The sequence below is a fragment of the Podarcis cretensis genome (assembly GCF_951804945.1).
Source record: "Podarcis cretensis genome assembly, chromosome: 1".
Lineage (NCBI taxonomy): Eukaryota > Metazoa > Chordata > Lepidosauria > Squamata > Lacertidae > Podarcis > Podarcis cretensis.
Genome location: NC_137170.1, coordinates 80,164,693 through 80,173,811, shown reverse-complemented (window position 1 = coordinate 80,173,811; position 9,119 = coordinate 80,164,693).

Genomic DNA, 9,119 nt, shown 5'->3' with positions numbered 1-9,119 from the left:
CTCCAGAATTCTGATTAGAAATATAGAATTCCATGGAAGTTTAGATGCAAGTGTCCTAACAGGGGCCAACTGGGCAATGTACATACCATCATTCCTATAGGTAAGAGAGCTTTTCAGCATAGCTAGATTGAATTGCCATAGTCCCACTTTCCAGAACGCGACAGAATATTTTAAAATTCCATTCTCCCAGATCTAACTCAGCTCTCTACACACTGGACCAAAGTGTATCAGAAGGGATGTTTCACACATGCAAAGTCTGCAGCTGCACTGATGGTCCTGTTTCAGGCCTTCTGAATTCAGAAATACTTTGAAATTATCACAAATGCCAGAATTCGGAAGCTATTAATGATGCCATGGTGTGCCAATTGCACATCTTTTTAGACTAGCAAGGAAAACAAAGAAAAATTCAGCAGACATTTTTTTTAAAGCAGATGTGCTTATTATATTCCAGTATTGTGTCAACCCACATAGAGTTCCCTGTTGCGCATCATCTTCTGCAGCATAGCTGATCCCATATAAAGTAGATTGCCAGTTCCAGTTACTCACCTGTTAAAAAGCCAACTGATATTGTACAGAGGGTTTGGCACAAGAGCAAAGGAAACAAATTCAAATAGAATGGAACAATAGAAATAGCATGTAAAGAGGGCTGGCAAAGTACAGTAGAACTTCGTAGCCCTAAGCAGGGGGAAAGGTATTCCCATATAAACCAAGAGGGCACCCCAGATTTCTCCTGCAACAGAGGGATCAGGGGTGCATGGGCTTCCTGGCCATACCAAGAACAGTGCAACAGCTGGGCTTATGTGGGAGGGCAGCCCTCGAATTCTGAAACACGTCACATTGTCTAGCTTACTAACCTCAGGTGTAGTGGAGGATGCTACCCTGTTTCAATTGCTAGTCCAATCATCTTCAGAATGTGAAATGGGGGTGTCATTCTGACCTTTGCCTCAGAAGGCAAAATGCCTTTCGTCAGCCCTCTAGTTATCACAATTACACATCTTCTGAGATGCTCAATGAAGCATATGTGGTTCCCCACTTAGCTCGGTTTATCCTCACAACCACCCTGCGAAGTAAGTTAGCTTGACTGGCCCAATGTCACCCAGTAAGCTTCATGGCAGAGCAGGGATTTGAACCTGATTGTAGTCCCACACTTTTAACCACTGCACCACACTGACTCTTACCCATCTAAGGCATTTGCTACAGGAAAAATACACATCATTAGAGGTGTTCCCCTCACTTACATGTGATCATCTCATGCGTGACCACATTTATGCGTGGTGCTGAGAAATAACTAAATAATTCAATTCATACCTGGAAATGGCAGGAAAGAGCTTGAGAGTCCCTTGTGGCACCTTCCCCAGAGCCCAAAGAGGACATCAGTGAGGGCGGAGAAGAGACTGGAGGCATGGCAGAGCTTTGTTTAGGCTGTTCAGCCTCCTTGCCTAACAGCTGGTATGTCTGGCAGTGCAGCAGTAGCAGCCATTTTCCAAGCGTCCTCCAGCAAGAAGCAGAGCTTCAGTTCTTGTGAATATTTTTGGTATGGATCAAAAAGAAAGCGGTACAAAGGGCATTTAAAGGGTGCTCCCCACTTTACACGATTTCACTTATGCACACAGGGGCCCTGAGCACAACCCCCATGTAAATGGGGGGACAAACACATCTGTATTTAATCTGCTATATGTTTGGGAGATTTGCTTGTCCATTTGCTATGAGTTTGGGGACACCTCTTAAGATATCCTTACCAAATTTTGCGCAATGTTTCCTCATATCAAGGAACAGGTTTTTATCTATGTTTGAATATACAACTGGATGCCATTTTGAATCAAGATGGTGCACTGAACCTTTCAAAACTGCACTGATTTGAACCACCATTTGCAAAACTTAACTGATTTGGGAATTTTGAGCTACGCCGGGTACAAGACTCCTATTGGAGAATAAACATGATGCAGAGTAATCCTTGTTGTGCTACATTGCATTGCACTATATCTTTGGTGATCACTCATAGCTGAGTAAGATTGTCTTCCATAAACACGGTTTTAACAATGAGTCCGTGACTGTGGAGGCCGATTCTGGACCCACACGTCCTTCCACAGTGGGGACATTGGTTCCCGGGCGGGAATTGATCCCGGTGAGGGTTTGCCAAGCGTGCCTTCCTCTTAGCACGTTTCTCCCTTGCGTTCTGAGTTTGAGTGTCTTCAAAGCCCATGACACCTTTGGTAAAGGCTGTTCTCCAACTGGAGCGCTCACAGGCCAGTGTTTCCCTGTTGTCGGTGTTTATACTACATTTTTTAAGATTTGCCTTGAGACAGTCACTATATAGGCAGCAGGTGGCGCTGTGGTCTAAACCACTGAGCCTCCTGGGCTTGCCAATTGGAAGGCCCAGACTCACCTTCGCCACAGCTTTAAGAGGCCTCATTGAGGCACTGGGACACTGCTGCTGCTGCTGCTGCTGCACGGTGAGTGTTGGGGAAGGCCGCTCCCTCTTCAGGCTAATTCCACCAGGCCTAGGGGGCGGGGCCCAGACTCACCTCCGCTACAGTTCTAAGGACACTGGTGCTGCTGCAGCAAATGTTAAAAATGTTTTTATATATTTTAAAGTGTTTTAAAGGTGTTTTTACTTTTTACTTTGTTGTACCACCGTGAACAGTGTTTTTTATCTATGTATTTTTATTTTGTTCCCTTTTATTGTGGTTTGGGGTGGGGATTGGTTTTGTTTAGGTATAATTGTTTTTGGTTTGTTTTGTTTTTCTATTTTGTAAATGGAGGTTTGTATGAGGCTTGGGATTGCTACCGTGGAGGGGCGAGGGAGGTATGGCAGTGAGGGCAGATGTCATAGGTGAAGGGGATTGAGATACGGATATGCTCGTACCCCTTCCAATCTGCGCCCCATCCCGAGGGACGAGGGTAGGGTGAGCAAGGATTACTCACCTCCGTCACTGGTGTTGTGCAATGCCAGGTCTATAGGCAACAAAACCGCCACTCTGTGAGATTTCTTTACCTTGCAGGGGGTCGACCTGGCTTGTGTGACGGAGACCTGGGTGCGCGAAGGGGTAACTGTTACCTTACGAGAGATGGCGCCCCCGGATTTCTCCGTCCTCCACCAGTCACGGACTGTGGGCCGGGGGGGAGGGGTGGCATTATTAATCCGGGAAGATTGTTCTTTCAGGGCTCTACCATCGCCATCGATCCCCGGCATTGAATGTGTTGGCCTAGTGTGGGGCTCTGAGGTGAGCTTGGCTGTCTGGCTGGTGTACCGGCCACCTAGCACACCAGCAGCCACCCTGTCAGGCCTATTGGAGGCGGTGGCCGGCTGGGCCTTGGAGTTCCCTAACCTATTGGTATTGGGGGACTTCAACATCCATGCTGATGCCACTCACTCCTCACAGGCTCTGGACCTGGTGTCTTCCATGGCGACACTAGGGCTCTGCCAGTTTGTTTCGGGCCCCACACATCAAGCAGGCCACACGCTGGATTTGATCTTTGGCGCCGGTATAGATGTGATCATGTCTCCTTCGATGAAGGTGCCATGGTCTGATCACTACGCTCTGAAAGCCAGGACTGACTTTCCACTCCCACTCTGCTTAGGTGGCGAGCCGATTTGGGCTCGCCCGCAGAGGCTGATGGACCCTGATAGATTCCGTCAAGCCTTGCAGGACCTTGCTCCCCCTGGCGACTCATTGACTGAGCTTGTTGAGGGCTGGAATATCCAGCTGCTGGCAGCCATCGATGAGATCGCACCTAAGCGCCCTCTGCGACCCCGCAGAAACCGGGCTCCCTGGTTTACTGAGGAGCTTCGGAAAATGAAGCGGGACCTCGGACGGCTAGAGCGAGTATGGCGGGGTGCCCGTGACGGAGCCTCAAGAACATCTTATAGGGTTTTTATGAAAACCTATGAGATGGCAGTGAAGGCCGTTAAGAAGTCTTGCATTGCATCCGCTAGCTCTCGCCCGGCGCAATTATTTAGTATAATTAGGTCTTTAACGTCACTTGAAGGACAGCCAAATTTAAATAACAATCTGACACACAACTGTGAGGCATTTGCGAGCTTTTTTGCAGAGAAGGTCCTGTTGCTCCGCCATGACCTCCCTGCCAATTTGGATACAATAAAGGAACTGGAGGCCCCTCGACCGTCCTTGGGTCCAGTATTGGACCACTTTGACCGGATATCCCCAGCCGATGTGGACAGACTCCGAGCTGGAAAGCCCACCACCTGTCCTCTTGACCCGTGCCCGTCTTGGCTGATTAGAGCGTGTCCAGACGAGGTGCGGGCCCCCCTGGGGGATATCATCAATTTGTCCCTTGGCACTGGGATATTCCCAGGGGAACTGAAGGAGGCAGTGGTGCGCCCGCTCTTAAAGAAAACATCATTAGATCCCTCAAAGGTAAAAGTAAAGGTACCCCTGCCCGTACGGGCCAGTCTTGACAGACTCTGGGGTTGTGCGCCCATCTCACTTAAGAGGCCAGGGGCCAGCGCTGTCCGGAGACACTTCCGGGTCACGTGGCCAGCGTGACATCGCTGCTCTGGCGAGCCAGAGCCGCACACGGAAACGCCGTTTACCTTCCCACCAGTAAGCGGTCCCTATTTATCTACTTGCACCCGGAGGTGCTTTCGAACTGCTAGGTTGGCAGGCGCTGGGACCGAGCAGTGGGAGCGCACCGCGCCGCAGGGATTCGAACCGCCGACCTTTCGATCGGCAAGCCCTAGGCGCTGAGGCTTTAACCCACAGCGCCACCTGCGTCCCCCGCGCCACCTGCGTACCCCTTAGATCTATCCAATTACCACCCGGTTTTGAATCTTCCATTCCTGGGTAAGGTGATTGAGAGAGCGGTTAATGAACAGCTTGGTAGGTTTCTGGATGAAACATCAGCTCTGGATCCATTCCAGTCCGGCTTCCGCGCTGGTCATGGGACCGAGATGGCTCTGGTCGCCCTAACAGATGATCTCCGCAGGCAGCTGGATCGAGGCGGGTCGGGGCTGCTGATTCTTCTAGACCTGTCAGCAGCCTTTGACATGGTCGATCATGAACTCCTGGACCACCGCCTTGCCGACGTGGGGATCCAGGGCACAGTCCTTCAATGGCTGCGCTCGTTTCTCTCTGGTCGGCGACAGAGGGTGGCACTTGGGGGGGGGAATTGTCATCACGCCACTCCTTGGTGTGTGGAGTGCCTCAGGGTGCGATACTCCCCGATGCTTTTTAACATCTTTATGCGCCCCCTCGCCCAGCTTGTCCGGAGTTTTGGGCTGGGTTGCCATCAGCATGCCGATGACACCCAACTCTATCTATTGATGGATGGCCATCCTGACTCGGCCCCAGACACACTGACCAGATGTTTGGAAGCTGTGGCTGGATGGTTATGTGGGAGCCGGGTGAAGTTAAATCCTTCGAAGACAGACGTCCTCTGGCTGGGACGGGACGATATGGGATTGAGGGGGCAACTCCCATCTCTTGCGGGGGTGCAATTAGTGCCAGCACCGTCCGTTAAAAGTTTGGGTGTAATCTTCGATACCTCCCTCTCTATGGAAGCGCAGATTACAGCTATAACAAAGGCGGCATTTTTTCATCTCCGCCAAGCTAAGCAGTTGGCTCCTTACCTCTCTCGCCCTGACCTAGCCACTGTGATCCACGCGACGGTCACCTGCAGACTGGATTATTGTAACTCGCTCTATGTGGGGCTGCCCTTGAGACTGACCCAGAAACTCCAGCGGGTGCAGAATGCCACGGCGAGACTCCTTATGGGGTCTTCGCTGCGATATCACATTCATCCGGTGCTATACCAGCTGCACTGGCTCCCGGTGGAGTACAGGATCAGGTTTAAGGTGCTGGTTTTAACCTTTAAAGCCCTATACGGCCTAGGACCCTCGTACCTACAGGACCGCCTCTCCTGGTATGCCCCACAGAGGAACCTACGGTCTGCAAATAAAAACATCCTGAAGGTCCCAGGCCACAGAGAGGTTAGGCTGGCCTCAACTAGAGCCAGGGCTTTCTCGGCTGCGGCTCCAATCTGGTGGAACGCTCTGTCACAAGAGACTAGGGCCCTGCGGGACCTGACATCTTTCCGCAGGGCCTGCAAGGCAGAGTTGTTCCACCAGGCCTTTGGTCAGGGCGCAGCCTGACTCCCTCCTCTGGCAACCTGCACAGAATTTTGCTTAACGGTTGCCATTAATTTGATTTTAATTAATTTTTATAATGAAATGTTTTTAGAATGTTTGATTATTTGATTGTTTGATTATTTGATTGCTGTTAGCCGCCCTGAGCCCGGCCTCGGCTGGGGAGGGCGGGATATAAATAAAAATTATTATTATTATTATTATTATTATTATTATTATTATGGAGTGAGCTCCTGTTGCTCTGTCCCAGCTCCTGCCAAACTAGCAGTTCGAAAGCACGCCAGTGCAAGTAGATAAATAGGTACTGCTGTGGCGGGAAGGTAAACGCTCTGGCTTCCTTCATGGAGTCCCATTGCACAGAAACGGCTTAGTCATGCTGGCCACATGACCCGGAAAGCTGTCTGTGGACAAACACCAGCTCCCTTGGTCTGAAAGCAAGATGAGCGCCACCACCCCATAGTCTCCTTTGACTGGTCTTAACCATCCAGGGATCCTTTGCCTTTACCTTTTTTACCTATATAGGCAGCCAAGTCAACTAGCACTACCTATTATTCTGGTGTGGACTTAGTGAAATTATTCCCTCTTTATCAATTGTAACCACAAAGGCAAATGAGTAAGAAGCAGCCTTCCCATCAGGTTATTCTGCACCAGTGAACACAAAGCTCATTTGCCTTCAGGCTGGCCATATCCCAGAGCAAATACTGAGCACAAGAAGATTCCTGCCAGGAATGCCAAAAGACATTTCAAGGGTCAGAGAACAAGGTGCGTGGGGCCAGAACATTCCTTTGTCATGGAAGCCTAGCCTGTATTGAGAGAGGGAGTGCTGGCACTTGTCCCCTTGTTGAGACTACGGCAGCATGAGAGCATTGAAAGCTTTGATAACACGTCATCTAACTTCCCAGCAAACCAATCAGAATGAATGATCAACAAAGAGGTTGCAGGGAGGAACCCTAAGTCTCAAACATATTGTGGAGCCCATCTTAGACATAACATGGTTGTGTGTATCCAGGCCCCTGTTTGCTTTCACCAGGGGGAAAAATGACCCAGACAGTCTGCAGATTTAGCAACCTAACTTCCTACCCATGTTAAAACCACCCAAGACTTGCCAGAGCTCAAGATCCTGTTTGGAAGTGTTGCAAGAATATTTGAACTGTGTTTGCTTGTTTATTCTTTGTGGACATCCAAGTAAATTTTTAGCAACCTTGTTTTTGTTTGGATTTATGTGTTTTAGTATGGTAGCCTGTGTTATGTTCTGGGTGTAACACAGGCTTCAGGTAAAAGTTTACAGATGCCTTAGTTATATACCACGCTTCCATTAAAAATAAATTAACAGGGCAGTATACAGCTAGGGTGGCTGTGTTTCTACTTTAAAGAGCAGGGTCCTCTCTTTGAAGAGCTGTATGGTCCAGATCAGCATGAAAGATAAAGGACCCTAAGAAAAGAGTGTTGCTGCTTGTCTAGGCCCAGTGTTCCCCACTATGGTGAGATTTATTGCCATACATTCACACACACACACACACACACACACACACACACACACACACACACACGGAAGTCTGTGTACTCTTATGGATTGCCCTCCAAAAGTGGCCATCCCATTTACACTAGAAAAGCAAATCATCAGGCAGAATATGAAACAATTCAGCAGAAACAAACAAAACAGCTGGAAGCAAATATTAAACAGAATTTCAGAAGCCCAAGGTTATACAGAAGTTTTAAACAAAGCAGCTAACGGCATGAGGAAATGTAATCATTGGTTTCCATCTTGATTCTGGGCATGAAGTTTTAAGGTGTCATACGACACCTAGTGGTTGGTTCCACAAAAGGTAGCTCAGTCAAACAGAAAACCAAACATTAGCACCTCTTCACATTCTATTATCCATTGGAAGATGAATTAAAACAATGAGTGCTTCCAGGCATGTTTATTGTGGGATCAGTGCCGCACATGCACGTAATGTGCACATGCCAGCCCAAATCACCCCACCCACCTCCCCATTTAATGCAGATTTACCCTTTTCCAGGGAAAATCTGATGGGGGGGGGAGTTGCTGGCAATCCCTCTTTTTTCAAATTAACCCCCAATCCAGAAAAACAGGATCATTTTGCCTGACTCCAAACAGAGCACAATCTTCTCCTGAAAACCTACAATGCTCACCCATAATGCAAAAAGGAAATGATGCACTTTTCTGAAGATTATGTAGGGGAGATGCACTTCCTGAGTAAATATTTTAAGATTATTAGAACAGCGCAATTCTACTCCAACATCCTACCAACAGACCAGGAATACTTTTTTTTGGCGGTGGTGCATACCTCAGTGTTGGAGCATTTGTGTTGCGTGCAAGAAGGTCCCAGATTCAACTTCCACCGCTTCTAGTAGGGCTGGGAATGTCCCACCTGAAACCCTGTAGAGCTGGGCTGCCAGTCAGAACAGGCAATGCTGAGCTAGATGGACTAATGGCCTGACACTATTTAAGGCAGCTTCCTATATTCCTTTGATCTAGGACCTTGGTGTTATGTTCCTCCTTGCCAGCAACGGAGATGGTCCAGTCCCTCTGGGGTAGCAGAGCCAGCCTTTTCCTTCCTCATCATTGTACTCCCCCCCTTGGGATGCTTCTCCTCCTTGTCCACCTTGCTAGATGGAGCTTTGCCTTCCCAGGCCCTTCCCCACTCATAGACGATCTCTGCAAAGGAGAGCAAAATCTCACTGTGAGTGATCAATTTTCCCTCTTCTCCTCCATAGCCTCAGGCTTGACTCCTTTTCCCCCCTCTTTTCCAGCCCAAGGCTTTCAAGAGCATGAGGTGAAGTGGTTAGAATGCTGAGCTGAGACCAGGGTTTGAATCCCCCTATCAGTTATGAAGTCCACTGGGTGACCTTGGACTTGTCACCATGCCTCAGCCTATTCCACTCACAAGGTTATGGTAAGGATAAAATTGGGATGAGGAAGAATCCTGTAGGCTGCCTAGGAATTAAGGCACATTAACCATTTATTCAGGTGAACTGCCATCTTTAGTGT